Source organism: Jaculus jaculus, chromosome 9 (assembly GCF_020740685.1).
Source record: "Jaculus jaculus isolate mJacJac1 chromosome 9, mJacJac1.mat.Y.cur, whole genome shotgun sequence".
Taxonomy (NCBI): domain Eukaryota; kingdom Metazoa; phylum Chordata; class Mammalia; order Rodentia; family Dipodidae; genus Jaculus; species Jaculus jaculus.
In genome coordinates this window covers 87,372,946-87,400,741 of record NC_059110.1, presented here as the reverse complement: position 1 = coordinate 87,400,741, position 27,796 = coordinate 87,372,946, and the positions used below count along the sequence as shown (strand labels likewise).

The following is a 27,796-nucleotide window of genomic DNA, read 5'->3' as shown; positions in this document are numbered from 1 at the left end:
TCATGGCAATCCTCCTACCTCTGCCTCCTGAGTGCTGACATTAAAAGCGTGTGCCATCACGCCCCAGGTAAAAGTGTTTTGTTTCTTCGTGTTTTTTTTTTTAAAGAAAAGTTGCAGCTGCCGCTCAACATACCCACCCTACAGTGTGGTAGCGTGGCCGTGCACGTAGCTCTGCAGCCAGGCAGTCCTGGGTATTAGCGCTAGTACAAGTCACTTCCCAGTTTGCTAGCTGGTTTCCTTTCTTTTTTATTTTTATTTATTCCTTTTTTTAAGACTTATTTTTATTTTACCTTTTGCTACACAACACTTTTATGTCATTTGGTCCAAGGCTTGGGAGAGGATCTGGGCATTACAACGCTGCCCGGTGGCTGGAGGGGCGGGGATGGAGGAGGTGCTGAGGGTGGCGAGGGCAGAGCCGGAGGCCCTGGAAGGCTGCGCAAGCCGCTCCAAGAGATACTCGCCCAGACGGGGCTGAGGGCTCGCCAGTCTGCGCAGATCGGTCAGCTGGTCGCCCATCTTCTTGGTGAGCTTCCCATCCTCATCCAAGAAGCGGTGCTGCAGGAAGTCACCGAGATGGGGGTCTGTGCGGGTAGGACCCAGCGCATGAAGATCCAACAGGGCCCGGTTCAGGCTCTTCTCCAGCGCCCAGGCGGCTTCCGCGGCCTCCTGAGTTTTCCCCCGTCATCTGGAGAAGGCTTCTGCACATCCTGGAAGCGCCGGCCGCCGCGCTGGTTTTGCGTCTTGAGCAGCCGCTCCGCGCCCGCCTATGCCAGGCAGAGCCACCTCGTCCGGGTGGAAAGAGTAACCCAGAGACAGGGAGGTGTGCGAGCCCCGCAGGTGCAAGGTGACCAGGCGGCTGACGGCAGCCTCCACCTCAGTGGAATAATTTTGACCAATCATGACTGGGAGGTCATGACTGGTCCAGCAATAAGGAGTTAGAAGGTTCTGGATGGTCCTGGGAGGCGCAGGTGGTGAGGAGGTGGTCCCCACGGTGATGACTGGAGAAACTGGAGAGCAGTTGGGAATTTGGGGGGGGGGAGGAAAAGGAAGAAGTCCCCGGGTCTGTTCCCTCCAAACACTGTTGAAGCAAGACACAGACACAGGGGACCTCGGGCATGCCTTTAAGATTTATTTTTATTTGTGTATTAGAGATAGGAAGGGAGAGAGACACAGACAGAGAGAGGGAGAAAATGGGTGCGCCAGGGCCTTTAGCCACTACAAAGGAACTCCAGACGCATGTGCCACCATATGCATCTGGCTTACGTGGGACATGGAAAATCGAACCTGAGTCCTTAGGCTTCATAGTCATGTGCCTTAACTGCTAAGTCATCTCTACAACCCTCCTTTCTTTTTTTTTTTTAATTTTTTTTAAGTTTTTTTATTTATTTATTTGAGAGCGACAGACACAGAGAGAAAGACAGAGGGAGAGAGAGAGAATGGGCGCGCCAGGGCTTCCAGCCTCTGCAAACGAACTCCAGACGCGTGCGCCCCCTTGTGCATCTGGCTAACGTGGGACCTGGGGAACCGAGCCTCGAACTGGGGTCCTTAGGCTTCACAGACAAGCGCTTAACCGCTAAGCCATCTCTCCAGCCCCCTCCTTTCTTTTTTAATAGAGAGAGAGAGTGCTCGCGCACACGCGCGCAGGCTTATGTGTGGATACCAGAGGACAACCTCAAATGTTGGTCCTTGCCTTCCACATTGATTGGAGGGAGGCTCTCTCCTGTTCACCGCTGAATTCACCAGAGTAGCTGGACTGGGAGCTTTGGGATTCTCCTGTCTCAGCCTCCCTTCTTACCATAGGCATGCTGGGATTACAGGCGGTGGGCTTTGTGACCAGCGTTAGGAAGGGTCTGGAGATCCAAACTTGGACCTTCAGGCTTGCATAGCAAGTGCTTTCCCCATAAGCCATCTCCCCTGTCCACTAGCTGGTCTCCTCTCCTGAACAATGGAGGTGGTGAGGAAGCCTGTTTCCAAGGGGTGATTGTAAAAGTTACCTGACTTTGATCATGTAAAGAAACGACCGCTGCTCAAACTTGTCCCATTCAAGAACCCAGTCTTGGTGAAGGGATTTCTACAACACCTTTGGGTTCCAGGTCATAGCTAGACCCAGCAAATCAGACTTCTAGAGAAAGCTCAGTATCAGTACTTTTTTTGTTGTTGTTTTGTTTTGGAGGGTCAGAAAATGGGTGCACGAGGACCTCTTGCCCCAGCAAATGCACTCCTGGTGTACAGAGCCACTTTGTGCATGTGGCTTTATGTGGGTACTGGGGAAATGAACCCTGGCTAAACTCAGGTTGTCAGGCTTTGCAAGCAAGCACCTTTAAACACTGAACCCTCTCCCCAGCCCTGTTTGTTTGCTTTTTTTTTTTTTTTTTTTTTTTTTTTGTCTTTTTAAGGTAGAATCTGGTCTCACTCTAGCCCAGGCTTAGACTGGCCTCAAACTTATAGCACTCCTCCTACCTTGGCCTCCCAAGTGCTGGGATTAAAGGCATATTTGCTTTTGTTTTGTTTTGTTTTGTTTTTCGAGGTAGGGTCTCACTCTGGCTCAGGCTGACCTGGAATTCACTATGTAGTCTCAGGGTGGCCTCGAACTCTCAGTGATCCTCCTACCTCTGCCTCCCGTGTGCTGGGATTAAAGGCGTGCGCCACCACGCCCGGCTCATATTTGCTTTTTAAGATAGGGTCTCACTACATGGTCCATGCTGTCTTCCAGCTTGCAGAAATCTTCCTGCTGGGATTACAAGAGTGGGCCACTGCACCTAGATAAAATCTGTATATTTAATGAGCTTCTTATAACTGCTTGGTAAATGCTCAGTAAATGGTACTTCGCAGAGTCATAACCTACATTATCAATATCTACAGTCAGTTTAACAATAATGTCACCATTCCTTCATGAACAATGAATGAGTGCAATGTTTTACATCTGAGTAATTAAGGGGCCATTTTGAGATTTTTTTTTGAAACAGCAGTCACCCCAAAGGTGAACTAAATCTCTATATGTAGATGTCAAAAATGATCTGTAAACTTTAAATGAAAGCTTTTCTTTTTTCTATGTACTGATGTTTCAAAAACCCTAGGAGCTGGTCATATATTGGTAACCTCACTATGATGGCTAACCCTGTCTCTTAAGGGGACCTTTCTAAGGCCTTGTGTACTTTATTTCATCTTAAAAATCCTGTTGGGACCAGGCATGGTGGCACACGCCTGTCATCCCAGCACTTGGGAGGCAGAGGTAGGAAGATTGCTGTAAGACTACATAGTGAATTCCAGGTCAGCCTGGGCTAGAGTTAGACCCTACTTCAAAAAAAAAAAAAAAATGTTAGGATTGTATTGCACATTATGAACAGATTCTTTTCTTGGTTCATAAACGTGATGTTTGGGCGTCCACACATTTGCATGACATATGCTTCCCACAAACCTTGTTACCACGTCTGCACATTACCCATCTGACATGAAAAAAGAGAGAGAGAACATTATATATCATCCTTTTATGTGTGTGCTTTTGTTTTTGTTTTTCAAGGTACGGTTTCGCTCTAGCCCAGGCTGACCTGGAATTCACTATGTAGTCTCAGGGTGGCCTCAAACTCACGGTGATCCTCCTACCTCTGCCTCCCCAGTGCTGGGACTAAAGGCATGCGCCGCCACACCTGGCTTATGTATCATCCTTAAAGTTTATTTATTTGGTACGTGTGTGTGAGTGCATGCGTGTGCCACAGCAGGTATCAGAGGAGGGCTTTCAGGCTGGTCCTCATCTTCCATCTTTTTGTGAGACAGGGTTTCTTGTCCGCCATTCTGTTCACAAGCTTCCAGAAAATTCCCCTGTCTCTACTTCCCGTCTCACTGCAGGCACACTAGAATTACAGAAGTTTACCACAGCTTCCACTTTTTACATGGAGTGTGGGCATCTGAACTCAGGTGCTCAGAGTAGCATGGCAAGGTCTTTATCCACTGAGCAATCAATCTCCCCAGCCTTTTAACAGTATGGCAGTTTAAAAATGAAGGCATAACCCTTGAAAACCTTGGGAAGTGATCGTGTATACAGTTATTAATTTATCCTTAAATCTTTATACCTAACCATGCCCAATTATATCTATCCCTTACAATCATAGATTTTTCTGTGACGATTTCTACAAAAACTTTCATACCATTTCTGAAACGTCACTTCTCATCTAATATTATCTGATTTTCCAACTCATTAGCCGGATACTTTTCTCCTCAGTGTGAAATTGCTGACATCAATGAGGTGTGAAGCCATCCTCCAGAGCTTTGCTCTTGCACAATTCGAATTCTCTGGAGAACCATGAGTCACGACTTTTAGATGAGAACCTTTGCCTATTTTTGTTCATTGACTTCTTGGAATAAGCCTTATGTCAAATGAGGGTTGCGCAGTGTCTCATGCTCACTTCAACAGCACACGTACTAAAATAGAATGAGCTAGATCTGAAGTTTTACTCCATGTTCTGTTGACGGCAGGGCTTCAGACAAATTCTCTGAGGTTTCAATTCTTTTGTTGAGGTGGTCTCTGGAATGTCCACTGGCCTTTGTATTCATGCATTTATTTTGGAGAGGGATTCATCAACTTGCCCTCCACTACCCCAACTTGGAGGGCCTTGCTGGCTTCTTCTACACACCCAAACCCCTTGCACAAATGATCCAGGCAGAATCTCCAACTTGGCCTCCCCCTGTGAATGATGGCAAAATCAATCATTCGCATGCATTCTATAAAAAAAAAAAAAAGCTTCACCTAAATTATCCTGCTTAATCTTCAGAATAACCATTCAAAGTGGAAATTATTACAAAATGGATGCTATTCTGAGAAGTAACACAATTTGTTCAAGGTCACACAAGTATCAACGCCTGATCCTTTAAACACTAATGACAGCCTCCTATCTCAGTAATGCTGCCTCCAGTTCCCTCTCACTTCTCATCCTGTCCCTTGTCACCTACTGGAACCCCAGTCTTGGCAAAGGGAGGTCCTCAGTCTTTAACACTTTCGGCCTGTGCATGTCACTGAGACCTGGTCCAGGCCAGCTGGACTCGCATGACAAAGAGGCTTTGTCCTCCAGCCCTGGATCCTCAGCAGCCATTTTCTAAGGGATGAGGTCATCGCACAATTACTTCCTGCTGTTCCAGGCACTCTCCTTCAACTTTAGGGCCCTCAACATCCTCCAACACCCCCCCACACACCCCAGCTCTAATTACCACCAGAGTGACTGGGCCTTTGGAGAAGTCCCAAAGCTGGAAGAGGGCTAAACTCAAGGCCCATGCAGCAAAAATGTTATATTAGTTATTGTGGTAGTTTGAATAGATGTCCCCCAATATATTCAGTGTTTTATTAGTTTGTGGTTTGGATCTGCAGCTACCTGGCTGGAGAAGGGTGTCACTGGGCGGATCTTAAGGTGTGGTGATGAGTTTACAATTGCAATCTAAAGATATGTCTAGTTCTGCCTGGAGTTCCTGAAGTGTGCTTTGTGGTATGGCTTTTTCTCCCTCTCTCTGCTTGGTCCTGTAAGATGGGAACAACTTCTGCTCTTATGGAACTTCCCCTGGATCTGTAAGCTTCAATAAATCCCTTCCTCCATAACTGTGCCTGGTCTGGAAGTTCATCTCAGCTACCTAAAACTGTCTACTACAGTTAGAGAATAAGTTACCTTAAAGTTTAGTGGCTTAGAACAAAAAAGTTATTATCTCTTGGTTTCCAGGGGTCACGAATCTGGATATGTTTTAGCTGGGTACCTCTGGCTCAAATTCGCTCTTGAGGCTGCAGTTGAGCTGCTGGCCAGGGAGAGGGTTGTCATCTGCAGACTCCCCTAAGTTGTTAAAGCAGTCCAGTGCCAAACTCACTACTTGAAAATGGGGAGAGGATCTGGCTACTGATTATGTGTCTGCCACTAACTACTCGGATGGCACACGTAGACAGGTCACCTGGCTTCTCTGGCCCTGGGCTTCTTTCTAAGACATGAACCCATGAACCCTGGGCTCTGTGGGAACAAAGTCCTGCCTGGCTTTTTCCACCTGTAGATATATCAAAGACCTGAATATCACTTGCCACATACTAAGAGCCTAATGAATATTTGTTGAATTAATTATACTATATTGAAAAGATGTGGGGAGCAAACAAGCCAGCTGAGTTACAAGTCACAGAAACCTAATGCCACAGAATCAACCACAGAGGTTTGATCAGGGAAACAGAAGTAGACTTAACTAGGTACAAGAGCAGAAAACTACCAGTTTTCTTTTTTAAAAAAATTTTCCGGGCTGGAGAGATGGCTTAGCGGTTAAGCGCTTGCCTGTGAAGCCTAAGGACCCCGGTTCGAGGCTCGGTTCCCCAGGTCCCACGTTAGCCAGATGCACAAGGGGGCACACGCGTCTGGAGTTCGTTTGCAGAGGCTGGAAGCCCTGGCGCGCCCATTCTCTCTCTCTCCCTCTATCTGTCTTTCTCTCTCTGTCTGTCGCTCTCAAATTAAAAAAAAAAAAAAAAAAAATTTTCCAAGGTAGGGTCGCACTCTAGCTCAGGCTGTCCTGGAATTTGCTATGTAGTCTCAGGGTGGCCTCAAACTCACGGCAGTCCTCCTAATCCTGCCTCTCGAGTGCTGGGATTAAGGGCGTATGCCTCCATGCCCAGCTACATAGTAGCTTTTCTTATCTCTTTTGTATCAGACTTTCTACTACAATTTTAGGGGTTTTGTTTTCTTGTGGTTCCCCCCACCCCACCATGGAGGCTTTCTAGCTACAGGCCGACCTGGAATTCACTCTGTAGTCTTAGGGTGGCCTCGAACTCATGGCAATCCTACCGCTGCCTCCCAAATGCTGGGATTAAAGGCGTGCGCCACTGCACCCAGTTTAGGTTTTTTGTTTTGTTTTGTTTTTTTAAATCAAAGGTGTTTTATGACCCTGTAACGGAAGTTGTCGTATAGGTAATTGGAGGAACTTAGATGCAGGATAGTGGACACAAGGTAAAAATCTTTGGAACTAGGGGCGAGATCAGTGGTGTTACCTGTTGTAAGGCACTCAAACGACCATAAGGCAACTGCTTTTTGTTTTGTTTTGTTTTTCTAGGTAGGGTCTCACTCTAGCCCAGGCTGATCTGAAATTCACTACGTAGTCTCAGGGTGGCCTTGAACTCACTAGCAATCCTCCTACCTCTGTCCTCCGAGTGCTGGGACTAAAGGTGTGCACCACCACGCCTGACCTTTGTTGTCTTTTTAAAGGCAAGGCCTTACTCTAGTCCAGGTTGATCTGGAACTCACTTTGTAAAGCAGGTTGATCTTGAACTCACAGCGATCCTCCTATCTCTGCCTCCCCAGTGCTAGGATTAAAGGCACACACACCTGGGTTAGATAGAAGTTTTTGATAAAACAAAGAAAAACTGGGCATGGTGGCACACGCCTTTAATCCCAGCACTCAGGAGGCAGAGGTAGGAGGATCGCCGTGAGTTCAAGGCCACCCTGAGACTCCATAGTGAATTCCAGGTCAGCCTGGGCTAGAGTGAGACCCTACCTCAAAAAGAAAAGAAAAGAAAAGAAGAGAAAAGAAAAGAAAAGAAAAGAAAAGAAAAGAAAAGAAAAGAAAAGAAAAGAAAAGAAAATAGGTGTACAAACAATGCATTCACCATTAGTAAATTGTAACAATTTTTGGTGTACATATAATTTTAGAATTTTTTTTGAGGTGGGGTCTCCCTCTGCCACAGGCTGACCTCCATCCCCCTCAAACAAACTCCCGATGTGTGCACCACTTGTGCATCTGGCTTAATTGGGTATTGGGGGATAGAACCTGGGTCCTTAGGCTTCACAGGCAAGCACTGGCACCATTAAGCCATCTGTCTAGCCCAAACAGCAATTTTAAAAATCAAACATTATACCACAATGCAATCCAGAGACATTTGATATTTATATGTGGAAGAACGATAGGAAAATATTAGAAGTCATTGTTTCTTCATATTAAACCATTGTGTTTCTGGAAGATCAGGAAACTCTACATACGGTAAAACCACTACTGTAACATACAGTAGTCTGAAACCTGAGCTGAGGCATTTAAGTCACCATTTGTTGGCATGTGGTGTGACAGCGTGAAGTGAGCGTGCTGTGCACTCTGAATCAAAGCTACAGGGAGATCGCACAATACAACGCAGGTAAGAACTGCCGGAAACACCTCAGCTTCATTATGTGCTTGATTTTGAATTAAGTGTTGGGGGTTGCATGTTTAAAGACTTTTTACTACTGCCAGTTTTTCCGTGGCCCCTGCATTCAGTTCTGCAAGCCCACACGGGGTGGAGACCCCACAGTTTAGGAGCACAGACTACCTGCGCCACCTGCACCGGCTCTCCTCGTGGGCTTGTTCAAATCCAGATGCTTGGACTCCACTCACTCCAGTCTTCCTTGTAGAACCAGATCTTGAGGGGGTGGGGCATGAGGTTGGGAGAAGAGCAGGGAGGTTGACCCTCCTCAACAGGAAGGTGGGAGAGAGTCAGGAAAGACCTGTACCTCCGTGGTGGCATTCCATCCAGGTGCAGGCTTATATCAAAGCAGACAGACTGCTTTGACCAGCGAAGGTCAGAGTAGAGATGAGGAAGGTTGTCTTTAACTTCCCAATAGAAGGGCTGGAGAGATGGCTTAGTGGTTAAGACACTTGTCTGCAAAGCCCAAGGACCCCCCATTCGATTCCCCAGGACCCATGTAAGCCAAATGCACAAGGGGGCGCATGTGTCTGGAGTTTGTTTGTAGCAGCTGGAGGCCCTGGCGTGCCCATTCTCTCTCCACCCCGTCTCTCTCAAATAAATAAATATATATATCAATTCCCAGTAGAACTGGGAGCAAGTGATGAATGATACCATGGATCGGGAACAGGAAGGAATATTTCATCAGAGAGGGGCTGGGGAAGTGGAAAGCCTGAGCACTACTGTTAGCAGGAAGAAGCTTTTTGCTGCTGCTGCTGGTGGTGGTGGTGCGACCAAGAGTGATGTGTCCCTCCTACAGGTTTCCCTTCAGTTGTTGCCTGCGTACCCAAGAGGAATGCTGTCCCAGCTCACTGTTTCCCTTGCTGTCTCCTCTCATGACTTCAGCTCAGATTTGCTGAGATTGACAGAGCTGCCAGAGGAGCCAGCCCGGCTGTCTGGTGTGTGTAGTTAAAAATAATCTTTAGAATTTGCTAAGCTGGCTTCTGAATATTTGTGGCTGTAATTGATGGGTAATCGTCATGCTGTTAGATGAATTTAAAAACTACCGCGTTGTCAATGCGTTGTTACCCTGGCTACATGGCTCCCCATGCTAGCCTACTGACCCCAGTCCATCCAACCTGTCACCTGAAGACCACACCCTGTGTTTTGATCTACCGGACTCTGAGTGTTCTATTCACCACAAGGGACCCCAAAAGCCACTTGAACATAGAGAATAACATGGTGTGTGTGTGGGGGGGTATTCATCACAGCTTACTTTCTTTTTCTCAGGGATTTCTATGCTTCAGTCACCTCATGGGGCAGGTACAACAAGATGACAGAAATGAAAACACTGAGCCACATTAAGATGCTCTGCCAATGACAGCCAAATCCTGGGCTTTTGGAAATGGCTGACGGCAAGTGCAGCTGTCCCTTTGCTAGTGACAGGGATTGTAAGCTCAGATTGATGGCTTTGGGCTTACGCCCAGGAGTTTAATGATGATGATGGTGGTGATGATAATTATAATAATAGCTAAACCTTGATTGGAAGCTTTCTGTGTCCCACACACCACACAATGCATACATTGTGTTTACTTCATTTCTCTATGTAAGATCTGTATGTACACAGCTAAACTCTCATTTCATTCTCTGAAGTGGACCTTTAATAGAACGTTCTTGCCCTCATTTTACAGAGGGGAAAGCTGAGGCACAGAGCTCCAAGAACTTGATGAATGCATTGTGGAGTTCACACATGCACGCACACACACACATACACACACAGAGTTTGTCTTTAATCATCACTCAACCTTCTGGAGAAATATGGGGTGATACATTGCAGAAAAAAAAAAATCTAACAGACTTTTGCAAGCAAACACCTTTCATCATTGAACTATCTCTCCCTAGCCCTGATTTCTACATTTTGAACCTATTCCTGGGTTTACATACTAGTTCCTGTATATAGTAATTGTGTGACTTCAATTTTCTTATGAAATAATATGTGGAATTCCTCCCTTGTTCTTTCAATTGGGACCTCTGTATGTAAATTACAGACCCATTCAAGTTTCCTTTATGCAAAAGATGCATGTTATGTTTAAGTTTGGTGAGAATTATTTGGCAACATATGGCAAAATCCCAACTCAGACTACATTACTTGTCTTCTGTTGCTGTTTGTTTTGTGGTACTGGGAGTTGAACATAGGGCCTCATGCATGCCAGTTTGAGCTTTGTTTTGTTTTATTGTGTACATGTTTTTTTTTAATTTATTTATTTATTTATTTATTTATTTGACAGGGAAAGAAGGGAAGAGAGAGAGAGAGAGAGAAAGAGAATGGGTGCACCAGGGCCTCCAGCTCATTCTCTCTCCTTGCAAATAAATAAATTAAATTTTTTGTTTGTTTGTTTTCGAGGTATTGTCTCACTCTAGCCCAGGCTGACCTGGAATTCACTATGGAGTCTCAGGGTGGCCTCGAACTCACAGCAATCCTCCTACCTCTGCCTCCGGAGTGCTGGGATTAAAGGCGTGCACCACCACACCCAGCAAATTAAATATTTTTTTTTAAATGCAGTATGGGGACTGGAGAAATTGCTCAGTAGTTAAAGACATTTGCTTGCAAAGCCTGATGGCCTGAGTTCGATTCCCCAGTACCAACTTAAAGCCAAATGCACAAAATGGCACATGCATCAGGAGTTTGTTAGCAGTAGCAAGAGGCCCTGACATGTGTTCTTTCTCTCTCACTGAAAATAAAAGTATTTTTAAAATATTAAAAAAGCTGGACATGGTGGCATATGCCTTTAATCCCTGCACTGAGGAGGCAGAGGTAGGAGGATCACTGTTAGTTTGAGGCCACCCTGAGACTACATAGTGAATTCCACATGGGCTAGAGTGAAATCCTACCTTGAAAAAACAAAATACAAAACAAAAAAATAGAAAAGATGGAGTAGAATACAGGCATCTTTGAATCTGGGGACCGAAGGGTGTCTTAGTGATTCTTACTGTTCCCATTCTTCAGCTCTGTTTCTTCCTGTCTGGGCACCCCCTGCCGCCACAGCTGGGCTTCCTCCCTTGCACCAGCAAAACTAATCAGAAGATTCTAAACATCCCTGGCTTCCGCAAGTTGCAAGGAAAAAGGGAAGATTACACTCAAAGGCTTTCAGAGACCACATTTTATTTTTGGCTTTTGAGTCAAAGAATATAGGCCAGGCTGACCTCAAACTCCTGACCCTCCTGCCTCCGTTTCCTGAGCACTGGGATTATATGCATGTGCCACCACCACCCGCTCCCTGTTGACACTTATCTTGGACTTCTGGCCTCCCAAACTGTGAGAGAATAAATTTTGACTAAGCCCGCCCCTTTAGTGCAACCTCTTCCAGCAGCCAAAGCCTGAGACACCACCCACTTCTCATCTCTATTCCTCATCATATGTAGGACAAAGCTGAGTCCTGAGCGCAGTCTTGAGGTACCCCATGGCCTGACCCCTGTGCATCTCTGACTTCCTGCCCCTTCCAGATGCGCTGTGCTGTGCTCCTCTGCAGCTCTGACACTTCCTGGAACCTCTCCAGTCTTCCAAATCTTTTCATCCCGCTGCATCCTTAACCTGTAGTGCTCCTCCTGGAACCTTCTCGTTCACCCTTAAGGATTCAAATGAAGCCTTCCCAATTCCATGAATCGTGTCCTGGAGCCCTGGATGTAAGTGACCATGACCCTTTCCTTGATAGCATCCCATCTTTTTTTAAAACAATATATATATGTGAAATCTCTTTTATCCCCTTGCCTCCTTTCCTGTTTCTCTGGGGCCCTCCTTAGTGGGGTTATTGGTTCTAGCATTCATCGTGGGGTCATGAAGGCCTCCGTCAGTCCCTGTGGGGTAGGTTGGTGGGGGAGACTATGCCTCAGGGTATTCCTACCTATTCTGTGGCTCTTACAGTTTTTTTTCCACTCCCTTTTCTATCATGTTTCCTGAGCCATGGCAGGCCTGTCATCAGTCTGATTTAGTGTTCAGTTCTCTGTAGCCTCTGGATTTCTGCATTGATGGGTTTTGATTGATCACCGTGTCAGTCACCATCACCCTGGAGCTGGTTGTCAGTCTAGCAGTAAGAGCAGTATTCATGTCACCACTTCCTCTGCAATTTTTCCTGGGCCTCTGCAGATGTGGTAGAGGTGGCACATATCATGGTGGGCAGTCAGCTATGATTGTGCCTCATTGATGGATCTTGGTTCTCCTTCATTTTCTCTGCCTTCACTGATATTCCCTCAGTTTGTTTGCTCCCAGGTTTGTAGAATGACATCTAACCCTGGTGCTCAACCCTGGCACTCAGCCTGGTCTCCCAATGGCACAGGCCCTGCTTACAGTTGAGTTTCACCTGGATGGTTCCCTCCAGGCAGCCCCTGTAGAATGGCATCTAGCCCTGGCACTCAACCCCAGAGATCAGACCCATCTCACAATGGCTGCAACCCATCTTAAAATAAAAATATATATATATATATATAATTTGTGTGTGTGTGTGGTATGCACACACACACACAACTACAGTGCTCACACATGTGGAGGACAGAGGACAACTTCAAGGTGTACGTGCTCCATCTTCTTCGGGACAGGGCCTCTGGCTGCTGCAAACAAACTTCCAGACTGTAAACGAACATGAAACTAGCTGGCTCTTGAGCTTCAGGTTCTCCTGGCTCCCTCTCCTGTTGTTGTAGACACATTGAGGTCTGAGATGCCTGTGCCACTTTGCACCCAACTTTAAGCAGGTGCTGGGGAATTGAACCTGGGCCTATAGGCTTTTCAAGCAAACACCTTTAACTGCTGAGCCATCACCCGGCCCCATCACCGTGCCTTTTTATATTTGCTCTTGTCTAATTACAACAAAATTCTTTTTCTTTTCCTGTCTATCTCCTTTATGAGTGTGTAGCCCCTTGCAGAAGAAACCTGTCTTACTTCTTTCTGGGACACTCAGACTTAGAATGTAGCCGTAGAATGCTGTATACATCTTTGTTGAGTTACTGACTGGGTAGATGGATGTGCTCTTGAAAAGCTCACACTTGCCCTATCTCTGAATCCTCTACTGTGCTTCATAAGCTGGCTGTTCCTCAGAGTCTTTTCTGCATTCAGCTTTGAAGGCACAGTCAGGTTTGTAAAAATATTTTATGTATTTATTTATTTATTTAAGAGAGAAAGAGTCACAGAGAGAGAGAAAGGGCATACCAGGGGCTCTAGCCACCACAAAAAATCTCCAGATGCATGTGCCACCTTGTGCATCTGGCTTACGTGGGTCCTGGGGAATCAAACCTGCGACTTAGGTGTAGCAAGCAAGTGCCTTAACTGCTTTAACCACTGTTGCAGTCCAGTTCACATTGCTGGTAGAAATCACCCAACCAAGAGCAGCTTCTGGGAAAAAGAGATTTATTTTGGCTTACAGGCTCGAGGGGGGAAGCTTCATGATGGCAGGGGAAAACGATGGCATGGGCAAAGGGTGGACATCACCCCCTGGCCAACATAAGGTGGACCATAGCAACAGGAGAGTGTGCCAAACACTGGCATGGGGAACTGGCTATAACACCCATAAGCCCGCCCCCAACAATACACTCCCTCCAGGAAGCATTAATTCCCAAATCTCCATCAGCTGGGAACCTAGCATTAGGTACACCTAAGTTTATGGGGGACGCCTGAATCAAACCCCCACACCCACCTTAACCACTAAGCCAACTCTCCAACCCAACAATCAGGTTTTTGCCTGGGTGAGTCTCTAGAAAGGAAACTCCTCAGTCTGCTCAGAGAAGAATAGACCAGAGCTGGGAGTGAACCTATGTCCCTGTCCCAATTACTGTTGCCAAGCTCATGAGATCGGGAAGTAAAGAGTGAAAACAAGAAGCAGGTTGGGGACAAGACATCTCCCACCCCACACACACTCAAGCAAGCCTCCAGTGACTATCTCCTCCAAACAGGCTCCGCTTTCTTTTCTTTTCTTTTTTGGTTTTTCGAGGTAGGGTCTCACTCTGGCCCAGGCTGACCTGGAATTCACTATGGAGTCTCAGGGTGGCCTCAAATTCACAGCAGTCCTCCTACCTCTGCCTCCCAAGTGCTGGGGTTAAAGGCGTACGCCACCACGCCCGGCTTTCTTTTTTTTTAATATTTTATTTATTTATATGAGAGGTGTGTGAGAGAGAAAGAGGCGGACAGAGAGAATGGGCACGTCAGGGCTTCTAGCCACTGCAAACGAACTCAAGATGTGTGTACCACCTTGTGCATCTGGCTTATGTGGACATTGGGAATAGAGCCCAGGTCGTTAGGCTTTTAAGGCAAACACCTTAACTGCTGAGCCATCTCTCTAGCCCAGGCTCCCCTTTCTAAAGTTCCCACCTCCCAATAATGTCATTAGATTAGGACTCCATCAGTGAAGAACTCATTGAGTCACCGGTGAGAGTCTCATGATCAAATCACCTCTCAGGAGTGTATACACCAGCTAGGGAACTAACATTTGGGGGCAATTCACATTCAAACCATAACAAAGAGTAAGGGGTGTGGGGCAGTCCGTAGCTCTAAACTGCCACAGTAAAATCCTATGCTAGCTGAGCATGGTGACGCACACCTTTAGTCCCAGCACTAGGGAGGCAGAGGTAGGAGAATCACTATGAGTTTGAGGCCACCCTGAGAGTCCAGAGTGAGTTCCAGGTCAGCCCAGGCTACAGTGAGAACTTAGCTCAAAACAACAATGAAACCTCCTATGCTCCTCTTAGCTTTCCCCTTCCTTCCTTCCTTCCTTCCTTCCTTCCTTCCTTCCTTCCTTCCTTCCTTCCTTCCTTCCTCCCTCCCTTCCTTCCTTCCTTTCTTCCTCCCTTCCTCCCTCCCTTCCTTCCTTCCTTCCTTCCTCCCTTCCTTCCTTTCTTCCTCCCTTCCTCCCTTCCTTTCTTCCTCCCTTCCTTTCTTCCTTTCTTCCTTCCTTCTTTCCTTCCTTTCTTCCTTCCTTCTTTCCTTCCTTCCTTCCTCCACTTCCCCTTTCTTACCCCAGTCCCAGGTGAGCCCCTGAGAAGTTCACCAGCTCTCATCACTTTAGAGATGCCACCATTCCAGCTGAGGGTCCTGTCTGAGGAGCCAAGGTCAGGGACTTAGTTCTAAGGGTAAGACCTGGCACCCCACCACTGACCTGATCAGTATTTTCAGAACCATAACAAATAATCCTTCTCATTTCCAATGTGCTTTCCCATCTCTTGATCCAAGAGATGGTAGGGTGTGCCTATTCCACAGAGGAGGAAGCTGGGTCTGGAGGGTCAGGCCCCCTGAGCTGCCTAATGGCACAGGATAAAGGGCTAGCAGCCAGTCTCTCTCCCTCGTGGACCTGAGCAGGTAAGCCACACCATGGTGAGTATTTTTTTTCTCAGTGGAAACAGTTCTATCTCCTGGTGGAGATCGGGAGCATTTCCATTCACAATATACAGAATTTTCCACTTGTCAACATTTTAGCTTTAACAAATTTATTTGAAAACACATTTCTTCAAAATAATTTATTCCTAAACAGCTAAAGCAGGAGGGAAAGGCAGTTGTCAGAGAATGAATTGAACAGACAGGATAACAGACAGGTTAAGGGGAATAATTAGAGGCTTTTTTTCTCTTTATTCAACAGCTTCTTTTTCAGGCCTGTCAGTCACTGTTTATCACACTAGAACCAAAACAATGATTTTTTTTCCCCCTCCATGCTGAAGCCAGGAAGACCTGCTGGGGAAATGTGACTAAATAGAGGAGAAGGAGCAGTGTGTGATACAGGCAGCAGCCAGGGCAATATGGAAAGCAGGATCTCCTGAGGGCCACCGAGAGAGACCATGGCAGTGACTCACAGGGCAGGATGGGAAAGAATAAGAAGCAAACATCTTCTGAGGGGGCTGGAAAGATGGTATGGTGGTTAAGGCGCTTGCCTGCAGAGCCAAAGCACCCAGGTTCGATTCCCCAGAACCCACATAAGCCAGATGCACAAGGTGGTGCATGCATCTGGAGTTTGTTTGCAGAGGCTACAAGCCATGGTATGCCCATTCTCTCCCCCACCCGTCCCTGTCTTTCTTTCTCTCCCAAATAAATAAATAAGAACATACTTTAGAAAAGTTTTCTGAGCTCTTTCTATGGCTGAAAGACTTCCTTCCTTCTTTTCTATTTTCTTTCTGTTTTAGATTTTATTTATTTATTTGTAAGCAGAGAGAGATAGAGAGAAGAGAGACAGTTAGAAAATGGGCCTGCCAGGGCTTCCAGCCACTGCAAATGAATTCCAGACACATGTGTCCCTTGTGTATCTGGTTTACGTGGGGTTCTAGGGAATCAAAGGGTCCAGGGGAATCAAACCTGGGTCCTTTGGCTTCGCAGGCAAATGCCTTAACCACCAAGCCATCTCTCTAGCCTTGTTTCTTTCTTTCTTTCCTTCTCTCTCTCTCTCTCCCTTCCTTCCTTTCTTTCTTCTTACACTGAGTGCTGGGAATTGAATCTAGGTGAGTTCAGGCTCTTCACCATTCTAAGTATGTGCTCTACCATTCTATCACTGAGCTACACGCTCAGGCTGGCATTATTATTATTACTATTTACTTGGGGTCTCATTCTTTAGGCTATCTCATGTATGTAGTCCAGGCTTGTCTCAGATGCATAGCCTTTCTCGTACCTCAGCCTCCCAAGAGCTGGAATTACAGTTGTATGCTACTGTGCCCAGCTCTTAGTATTGAAGGGGAGTAGAGTTAGGGTGACTGGACCCCTGAAGGTAAAAAGGGCAGGAAAGTTTGCACTTGCTAAAAATCCAAGATCATCTGACTTCTTATCTTTTTTACCTAGCTCTGCAGAATTGTTTTTCCATAGTCAGGACCTCTCCTAGGAGGAAGGTCTTTCATAGGATTTAAACATTGTGGTTGGTCAAATTCAGCCCCCGGAACTTGGTGCCAGAGCTAATCTCTTCCTGAGACAGTTCCTAACCCTAACCAACCAGCTGGCTCTCTGATCGACCTGGGCCAAAAGACAGCCCACCACCCTAAGGTTATAAATACCTTTGCAAGGGGAGGGCAGGCTCTCTGATTACTTGGGAAATTCCAGCTGAGGGTGAGTCGGCCCAGGATCAGCCAGTAAGGGCTCTGCCTAGACCCTAGCCCAGGCCCAGCCAGGAGGGCCCCCTGGCCCTTACTCTCCACATGGGTCCTTTATCCCCTCAAGCTCCCCACATGGCAGGAGCTCCTTGAACATTCTTTTCTCTTTCCACACTTTTTCCCCAGGCCCTCCACGGGGCATCTCTAGCCATGTGGATGCTTTCCTCGGCTCTACTTCCCTCAATAAATATAATAATTTAATAATTATCCTTCTTGGTTTCCTTTTTTATTCAATTCTTTGTCTAAGATTAGAAACGAACCTAGGGTTTGGGGTGCACAGACTCTCCTGAGCCCTCAGCACCCCGTCACAGTATGTTGTTGTTTTATTTTGAGGCAGGATCTCATTCTTGCCCAGGTTGACCTAGAACTCAGCTCTGTAGTCCAGGCTAGCTTCTAACTCACAGTGATCTTCCCAACTGATGGGATTATCGGCATGAACCACCACACCTGGCTTGCCCAGTTCTTTATTTAAACTTCTCAACAATCCTTCCAGTTGGACATTTAGGTCCCCATTTCACAGATTAGGACATTGAGCCTCAGAGGGGTTCAATGCATCCACAAAAAGGAAAATTCAGCCAGGCATGGAGGCGCACTCCTATAATCCCAGCAATCAGGAGGCAGAGGTAGGAGGATCACTAAGAGTTTGAGAGGCCACCCTGATGCTACAGAGTGAGTTCCACATCAGACTGAGCTAAAGTGAGACCCTACCTCAGGAAAAAAAGAAAGAAAGAAACTTCTTAAGGCTCCAATACTAACAGAACAGCATGACTATGGATCCAGAAGAACTGTCATCTATACAACTAGGATGGGTGTCTGGATCAAAGCAGGTAAGTTCTTGTCCTTCTAGAATACTTGTGGCTAAGAACAACCAACCTGGCTCCGGATAGGAGAGGCAGAGGAAGGGAGTGGGCTCAAACCAAGAGCCACAGGGCTAGAGAGAGAGCTCGCCTTTGCCTCGATAGGCACTTAGGTGGGTTGGCAGCATAGCCATTTTCCAAAGCTCATTGAATAAAGCTCTAAGCAGTTGGATAAAGCCCAGCCACAGACCGCCCCCCCCCACACCACCCTTGGGAGACTGTCCCTGATGGAGGAAGCAGAGGAAGGGTGGGAATGAACGGAGGGAGAGGTGTGGCCCGTGAGGTGCCCGGGAGGAGTTCTCAGAGGAGTGAGGGGCCATGTTGAGTGACCACCTATGTAAATATAGAAAAGAGGAAAAGAGAAGAGATTCCTCAGAAGAGAAGACAATATGCAGACAGGTTTGTCATCAGTCTCACAAAGTAGGGAGGAAAACCACAGTAGGCCACCTGAGGGTTGAACTTGAGGTAAGAAGTGGCCATTAATAAGACAATAGCTGATAATAGCTAATTTGTACTGAATGCTTACCACATGCCAGATTCTTCTAAGAGCTTTATATATATTATTCATTCACTGACTCCATGGATATTCATTGAACACTACAGAGCTGACTGTAGGATGTATAGGTGAAGATTTTCAATGCACTTGTGGAAATGCTGGGGCCTTGTTCAAAAACAAGAGAAAGCTTTTTGACTTCTGTCCACAGTCTCTCTCCTCTACTCAGGACATTTTGTGTTTGCTACTTAATGGGTGTTCCCGCAGCATAGGGATTCTAGCGAGCCGTGCACAGACCCTCACAGGAACCCAGCGCCTACCTTGAGACTCGGATCACAGGCAGACATGTGGCTGGCTCTGACCCTTGCCCATGCCCAGGACCTCTCTGAAGCATAAGGTGACAGCAGTTTCTGAGAAGGGGCAGGAGAACATGTAGATGGGAACCCATGTGGAAGAGATGGGGGAGAGCAAAGTCAGAATCACCTGTGCATCAGGCCACCAAGTTCCCAGTGCCTAGTCCATTATCCCAGCATACAGATTCAAAGACAATTTTTTTTTTAATTTTTATTTATTTATTTTTGAGAGTGACAGAGGAAGAAGCAGATAGGGAGAGAGTCAGAGAGAGAATGGGCGCGCCAGGGCTTCCAGCCACTGCCAACGAACTCCAGACGCGTGCGCCCCCTTGTGCATCTGGCTAACGTGGGTCCTGGGGAATCGAGCCTTGAACCGGGGTCCTTAGGCTTCACAGGCAAGCGCTTAACCGCTAAGCCGTCTCTCCAGCCCTAAAGACAATTTTTTTAAAAATATTTTATTTATATTTATTTATTTGAGAGAGAGAATGGGTACGCCAGGGCCTCCAGCCACTTTGTCTATCTGGCTTTAGGGGGGTACTAGGGAAGCAAACTTGGGTTGTTAGGCTTTGCAAACAAGCGCCTTAACCACTGAGCCATTTCTCCACCCCCTTTCATGTGTTTTAGCTTTGAATTTTGTTCTCTTTTCCTGTATATAGATCTGAATCAGGGCAGATAAAAGAAGACACACCACAGGTGCCTTGAATTTTTCCCCACCAAACATGTTAGTTCATGAGTTTTAAATTCAACTTCATTCAGTCTTTCAGGACACAGGCAGCATGCAGCCAATTTTCTTTGACAGAACATCACATGGCTTTCTCCTAGCCCAGTTTCTGATAAAGTTCTTTTTGCCCTCTGGAACCTCATTGAACACCATCTACCTTTCTCTTGGCCTTAGGATTTTTTTTTTTTTTTTTTTGAGGTAGGGTCTCACTTCAGTCCAGGATGACCTGGAATTCACTATGTAGTCTCAGGGTGGCCTCAAACTCACGGTAATCCACCTACCTCTGCCTCCCAAGTGCTGGGATTAAAGGCGTGTGCCACCACACCTGGCTGGCATGGTGGTCTTTTAAATTCCCACTAGGATGGGCCATTAAGCTCTGCATACAGCATTGTAAGACCTCTATAATCTAAAGCTTCAAATCCTTCCCTGTTCTTGAAAACCAGTTCCAAAGGACTAAGCCATATGGTCAAGTTTATCACAGCAACAACCCAACTCCTGGTACCAATTTTAGGTATCAGTTACTTTCTCATTGCTGAGAAAAAATACATTCAACCAGAAGTGGCTTAAGAAAGAAGGGGTTTATTTTCAGCTTACAGTCTCAAGGGGAAATCTATCACAGTGTGGACAGAATGGCAGGAGCAGACAGCCAGCATCACACCATCAGGAAAGAAGTAGAGAGAAATAGAGAGAGAAAGCTATAAACACAGCTGGGCTATAACACCTCAAGGCCCATCCCGGTGCCATACTTTCTCCAGCAAAGCTCCACCTCCTAAAGGTTTCACAACCTTCCTGAACAGTGCTGCCAATTGGGGATTAAGTATTAAAGCACAGGAGTCTATGGGGGACATTGACATTCAAACCACCATAGCTCCTGGACTCTTGTTTTCCTCAATTTAAAATGAGGATAATGAATACCTGCCTTTTAAGATTAAGATGAGTGATTGAGGGACAGAGAGATGGCATGGTGGATCAAGTGTCATGTAGGCATGAGGACCTGAATTGCAATCCCAGCACCCATGTAAATGTTGGATGGGCATGAAGAACTGCCTGTAATCCCAGTGTTTTGGAGGCAGATACAGGAGATTCCTGGGGTCAAGATCGCTAGCTAGGCTAGCTGAGTTGGCAATCCCTGGGCTCAAGTGAGAGTCTCTGCCTTAGTAATAAAGGTAAAAAAGCAAACAAGAAAGACCCCTGACTTCAGCCTCTGGCTTCCATACACACACACACATGCATGCAGTACACACATATACACATGTGCATGTGCTCACACGATGAGTAATTTGGGCAGGCTTGGTGGTGCACATCTGTAATTCTAGCAATCAAGAGGTAACAGGCATGAGGATCAGAAGTTCAAGGTTCCAGGGCTTCATAGTGAGTTAGAGACTAGCCAGGGCTACATGAGATGTTGTCTCAAAAAAAATAAAATAAAATAAAAAATCTAATAAGAAAATGAGTAATTAGAAGCAAAGAGCTTAAGATAAATGGTAAATATCAATAAGTGTTAGTTTCATACTTCTGTACTGTTGTGTGGTTCTTACTATATGATATTCCTACCCCTACAGTGGTGTTTGTGAGTGAAATGTTGTCTGGGCTGAGCAAGGACAGAAGACTTTCGTGGGCTAGCCCTGATTCAAGTGCATTCTATCCTCACCTTGAAATAAGTATCTTCACTCCCATTTAGGGCACATAAATTCACTAGGTAAGGCTCTCCCACAACCACCAAGGTTGTCTGTCATGTTATCTCTGCCTAAAGCCTCATGGCATCAGCCTGCTGGGTTCCCAGCACCGTATGTGTGGACAGCTCCTTCCCCAGCTTTTTCTAGAATGTTGATTCTGGAACCTGGCCCTGCCTGGGGAGCAGAGAGACTCTTTGCTGCCTCTTTTACTCTTCTTGTAGCAGCATTTCACAAAGGGTCACAGTCCCTTGGCTTGGTATCCCCGAACGTACCTGCAGGTTCCTTACTCTAAAAGAAACCAGATTAGGCAGTTTTAAAAACCTTCTCAGGGGCTGGAGAGATGGCGTAGCGGTTAAGCGCTTGCCTGTGAAGCCTAAGGACCCCGGTTTGAGGCTCGGTTCCTCAGGTCCCACGTTAGCCAGATGCACAAGGGGGCGCACGCGTCTGGAGTTCGTTTGCAGAGGCTGGAAGCCCTGGCACGCCCATTCTCTCTCTCTGCCTCTATCTGTCTTTTTCTCTGTGTCTGTCGCTCTCAAATAAATAAATAAAAATTAAAAAAAATTTATAAAAACCTTCTCAGGCCATGGTGGCGCACGCCTTTAATTCCAGCACTTGGGAGGCAGAGGTAGGAGGATCACCATGAGTTTGAGGCAGTCTGGGACTACAAAGTGAGTTCCAGGTCAACCTGGGCTAGAGGGAGACCCTACCTTGAACCCCACTCTCCCTCCCAAAAAAAAAAACCCCATCTCAGATAAAGTTTCTAAATCTGTCTCTACTTCAATTTCATAGGAAATATTGCATTGTTACATGTGGATGCTGATTCCAATGTAGGGTTTATGTTTTGCAAACAGCACAACTTTTTGAGGTTTTTAATTAAGCCCCTACTGGGTTGGAATTAATGTCTCTTATAATTTCATTCTCCTTGGCTTTATTCTCCATCTTTTGAGGAAGTACTTGTGTTGCTGTCTCAGCTTTTCACCAATTATCAAGGGATTAAAGACACATTTGGGGAGAATATGGAGCTTAAATAATCTTGAGAATGTGCAGCTTGAATAGCTCTCCTCTCTCTTCTCTCCCTGAAACAGGCACAAACTATGGAAGCAGGAAAATGATAGCTGTCACCATGTGCATTAGTTTCTATTTTATTTAAAGGAACTGAATGGGAATATACATACATGAACAATTAGGTTTAAATTTTTGTTGTTGTTCTAGTCCAGGCTGACCTAGAATTCACTATGTAGTCTCAGGATGGCCTCGAACTCACAAGGATCACCCTACCTTTGCCTTTCCGAGTTCTGGGATTAAAGGTGTGCACCACCACGCCCAGCAGATAGATAGATTTTATTTATGTATTTATTTATTTATTTTGGATTTTCGAGGTAGGGTCTCACCCTAGCCCAGGCTGACCTGGAATTCACTATGTAGTGTCAGGGTGGCCTCGAGCTCATGATGATCCTCCTACCTCTGCCTCCCAAGTGCTGGGATTAAAGGCATGTGCCTCCACACCCAGCAGATTTATTTTTTTTTAATATATAAAGCTAAAATGTCAGAAACTGAAGTGGGACTGGGGAGATGGCTCAGTGAGTAAAGTGCTTGCTCTGCCCACTGGGTACCTGAATTCAGATTCTCACAACTCACATCAAAGGTGGACATATTAGTAAGCATCTACAACCCCAGCTGCCATGGTTTGATTCCGGTGTCCCCCATAAACATAGGTGTTCTGAATGCTAGGGCCCCAGCTGATGGAAATTTGGGAAATAATGCCTCCTGGAGGTAGTGTATTGTTGGCAACGGGCTCATGGGTGTGATAGTTAGTTTCCCCTTGCCAGTGTTGGGCACACTCTTCTGCAGCTGTTGTTCACCTGATGTTGGTGAGGTGGTGATGTCCACCCTCTGCTCATGCTGTTGTTTTCCCGTATCATCAATGGAGCTTCCCCCTCGAGTCTGGAAGCCAAAATAAACTCTTTTTCCCCACAAGCTGCTCTTGATCAGGTGTTTTCTGCCAGCAATGTGAACCGACGGCAGCACCAGCCGTCCCATGCAGAGATGGTAGGAGGAGATAGAAGAAACCCAGAGGTTCATTTTCCAGCTAGCCTGTCATTCACAGAGTGAACAAGAAACCACCTCAAACAGGTGGGAAGGGAGGACCAACTCTCGGGCTTGTTCTTTACCTCCACACGCACAAAGATAATGCTAATAATGGTGCTGGAAAGATGGCTTAGCGGTTAAGGCACTTGCCTCCAAAGCCAAAGGACCCAGGTTCAATTCCCCAAGACCCATGTAAGCCAGATGCACAAGGGGACACACACATCTGGAGTACGCTTGCAGTGGCTGGAGCCCCTGGTGCACCCATTCTCTCTCTCTCCCTGCCTATTTCTCTATCTCTCTCTCAAATAAATAAATAAAAAGATAATACTAATAATAACAAGCTGAAGTTGTCATCAGAACTCCCTGAGTTCAGAGCTCCTCTAAATTTGGGCCAGCATGACATGAGCACTCTGGTATTAGTGCATTTGGTCAAAAAGCTCCAAGAGCCTCTCAGAGAAGCCGGCTGACTCCTCTTCTGCAGGCTAAGAAAATGAGCCAGTGTTACGACCATGTACCCAAGTCTCAGGGAGATAAGTTCTGCATGCTCTTTCAGGATTCTTTCTGTACCCTTCCTCAATGTATCCTCACAAACCGGGAGGCAGGAATTCCCGTCACATTTCACTGATAGGCCAGCACAGCTTGAGAAGGGGTCATGACTTACCTAAGACCACTCATTTTGCAAATGGCAGAGCCAAGATGGAAACTCTGGTCAGTCTTTTTGTTTGTTTGTTTGTTTTGTGTTTTGGTTTTTCAAGGTACGGTTTCGCTCTAGCCAAGGCTGACCTGGAATTCACTATGTAGTCTCAGGTTGGAATCTTCTGAAATCTTTTTGGGCTTGGAATGTACATTGACAGCTACTTATAAAATGAAGGTGGATTGAGCTAAGATTGCCATGAGTTGAAGAGTTCAAGGCCACCCTGAAACTACATAGTGAGTTCCAGGTCAGCCTGTGCTAGAGACCCTACCTTGAAAAACCGAAAACAAATAAATTATTTTTTTAAAAGCTCTATGGCTCAGGTTCTATTCCCCAACACCCACTTAAAGCCAGATGCACAAAGTGTCATTCACTTACAGTAACTTTGGCGCATCCATACTCTCTCTCTGTCTCTTTCTCTGTCTTTCAAATAAGCATATAAATAAAATGTTTTTTAAAAAGTCAAGTGGTCCACATGTGGTGGTGCACACCTTCAATCCCAGCACTTGGAAGGTAGAAGTAGGAGGATCACTATGAGTTTGAAGCCAGCCCGAGAGTCCAGAGTGCATACCAGGTCAGCCTGGGCTAGAGTGAGACCCTACCTCAGGTGGGGGGGGGGGGAGTCAAGTAGCCAACTCAGCACTATTGAACTGCCAGCTGTAATACCCGTTCCTTTTCCTATTGTATTCAAGATCTCCCACAGGCAAGAATTGTGGCCACTGGCAAGCATCACCATCCGTGACTCCAATGACCTGACTTGCTTGCATCACCGCACACATTCCAGGTGACTGCTAGAAAAGGGTATTCACCCCACATCCTTACCCATCACCACCACAAAAGTGACTATGAACTCACCCCCTCACCTTCCCTTTCTAAAAACCCTTGCGTGTCCGACTGCCCTGTGCAAGCTAGTCAGAGGAAGAATGGAGGAAGTCAGCAGGTGACAGATCGTCGTTTTGCTTTGTAACTCCTACTTCCACAGTGCAGTTCTTTCTCCTCTGTGGTGGGTGAGAACTCTGGTGTTAAATGCCTTTCCCGAGAAGAAAGCCTCAACCAGGTGGGTGGTTCTGAAACAAAAATAGAGGCAAGACCTGTCTGATGGGTAATTCCTGTGGGGGTCTTCCTGTCTCTTCAAAGCAGCTGGGCTAAGTATACACAGATGAAAGACACAGTTCTCCTGGTAAGGACCTGTGAGTGTCAAGTTTCCCTCCCAGAGTCAAGGGCTCTTGGGGGGAGTGGTAGGCTGTAGTAATCACAGGGGTGCGTGAGGAAGAGACAGAGTTCAGAATATCCCGCAGAGCTTATCCAAATACTCATGCTCACTTTACACACACCTCCAAAGCTCTCTGGTCTGTCAGAATTGGCAGGGTGGGGGCTGGAGACCGGACTCAGCCATTAAGGCACTTGCCTGCAAAGCCATAGGACGCAGGTTCCATTTCCCAGGACCCATGTAAGGCAGATGCCCAAGGTGGTGCACGCATCTGGAGTTCACTTGCAGGGGCTAGAGGCCCTGGGGTGGCCATTCTCTCTCTCAAATAAATAGGAAAAAAAAATTGTCAGTGGGGTAAAATACCAACCATACACATTTCAAAAAAGCTCCCTGGGTGATTTTGGTTCACTGCTCTTTCCACCCCCCCAATACCGCTTCCTCTACTCCCAACTGAGAGCCGTTGAGCTGGAAATCACCTGGCGATTTGAGTTACTTTGAGAATGCGGAGGCTACGTGGAATACACAGATGACGTATACATGTAAACATATCCATAACTTGGATGAATTTAACTGGAGAGTGGACGGGAATAGACAGCTACATCATCAGCTGAAGGAGACAGAGGTGATGTTTCTTTCTGTGTAAGTGAAGGAATTACTAAAGCTAAGGAAAAATGTTGAATTGATTTGATTTGAAATGTTATGGAAAGAGAAGGTTGGTTGAGCATAGACAGGGACTGGGAGATGGCTTAGCAGTTAAAGCGCTTACCTGTGAAGCCTAACGACCCAGAATGGATTCCCTAGTAGCCACGTAAGCCAGACACAAGGTGGCACATGCGCCTAGAGTTCATAGAGAAATGAGGATGTTGAATCAAGGGCTGTCAGGGCACATCCCTGAGGGAGCCTTGGCAAGCAGACCTTGAATATTAAGGACACTGGCCAAACCATCTCGATCATGAGCATGCTGCATGTTGACCCGCTCCAGAACAATGTCCATCGGCCTAGTATCCCTGATGTGAACTTCTTACTCCTGCAAGCATCCTTTAGACCTCCTCTCTTGTATAGAAAATTCTGATCCCAGAAACAATGAGCTTTCACAATAAATAGCTTTTCTTTCTTTCTTTATTTTGGTTTTTCGAGGTAGGGTTTCGCTCTAGCCCAGGCTGACCTGGAATTCACTATGTCATCTCAGTGTGGCCTCGAACTCATGGCTACCCTCCTGCCTCTGCCTTCCTAGTGCTAGGATTAAAGATGTGCACCACCAGGGCTGGAGAGATGGCTTAGTGTTTAAGCGCTTGCCTGTGAAGCCTAAGGACCAGATCCACGTTAGCTAGATGCACAAGGGGGCACACGCATCTGGAGTTCGTTTGCAGTGTCTGGAGGCCCTGGCACGCCCATTCTCTCTCTCTCTCTATCTGCCTCTTTCTCTCTCTGTCTGTCGCTCTCAAATAAATAAATAAATAGATGTGTACCACCATGCCCAGCTCCGGCTATTTATTTATTTGTGAACAGAGAGAGAGAGAGAATGTATATGTGTACACCACAGTCACTTGCCACTGCAAATGAGCTCCAGATATATGCACCACTTTGTGTATTTGGTTTTATGTGGGTACTGGGGAATCGAACCTGGGTCATTAGGCTTGCAGGTAAGTACCTCAACCACTAAGCCATCTCTCCAGCACTCTATTTTTATTTTATTGCTCTTATTATTTTTTTTCCAAGGTAGGGTTCACTCTAGCCCAAGCTGACCTGGAATTCACTATGTAGTCTCAGATTTTCCTCGAACTCACAGTGATCCTCCTACCTCTGCTTCCTGAGTGCTGGAATTAAAGGTGTGTGCCACCACACCTGGTTCATATTTTTTGTGTCATATCTATGTAAGAATAATGTGATGGTCCATTTTCAAAAGATATATATCTCACATAAGATTTGAGTTTAGGGCTAGAGAGATGGCTTAGCGGTCAAGCATTTGCCTGTGAAGCCTAAGGACCCTGGTTCAAGGCTCGATTCCCCAGGGACCCACGTAAGCCAGATGCACAAGGGGGCCCACGCATCTGGAGTTCGTTTGCAGTGGCTGGAAGCCCTGGCGTGCCCATTCCCTCTCTATCTCTCTGTTTCTCTCCCTCTTTCTCTGTCACTTTCAAATAAATAAATAAAAATGAACAAAAAATATTTAAAAAAAAAAAAAAGATTTGAGTTTACAGGCTTAACAAACCAGGATTACGGAACACCTGCCATTTAAATTCCTTTGTCCAGAGTGGAAATTTACAGGCTGTACACGCTTGGGTCTGTAGATATCAGAACCCCAAGACATAGACAAAAACCTCGTGTCTTTAAGCAGAATCAGAACCTAGGTCAACAAAACAAAACAAAACAAACAAACAAAACAGAAACTTAGGGTGGAGGTGACATTAGAACATTGGGTAGATGGTACCTCTCCAGTGAGA

At 46.2% G+C, this 27,796-nt stretch overlaps 1 non-coding gene and 1 pseudogene across 1 annotated transcript; one reads left to right on the top strand and one right to left on the bottom strand.

Moving 5' to 3' along the window:
• Window positions 1-309: 309 nt before the first annotated feature.
• Window positions 310-26,346, bottom strand: LOC123463538 (annotated as a pseudogene).
• LOC123463893 lies at window positions 3,349-3,452 on the top strand. The gene has a single exon (XR_006639263.1). It is a non-coding gene; the product is annotated as a small nucleolar RNA U13 (small nucleolar RNA).
• Window positions 26,347-27,796: the final 1,450 nt, after the last annotated feature.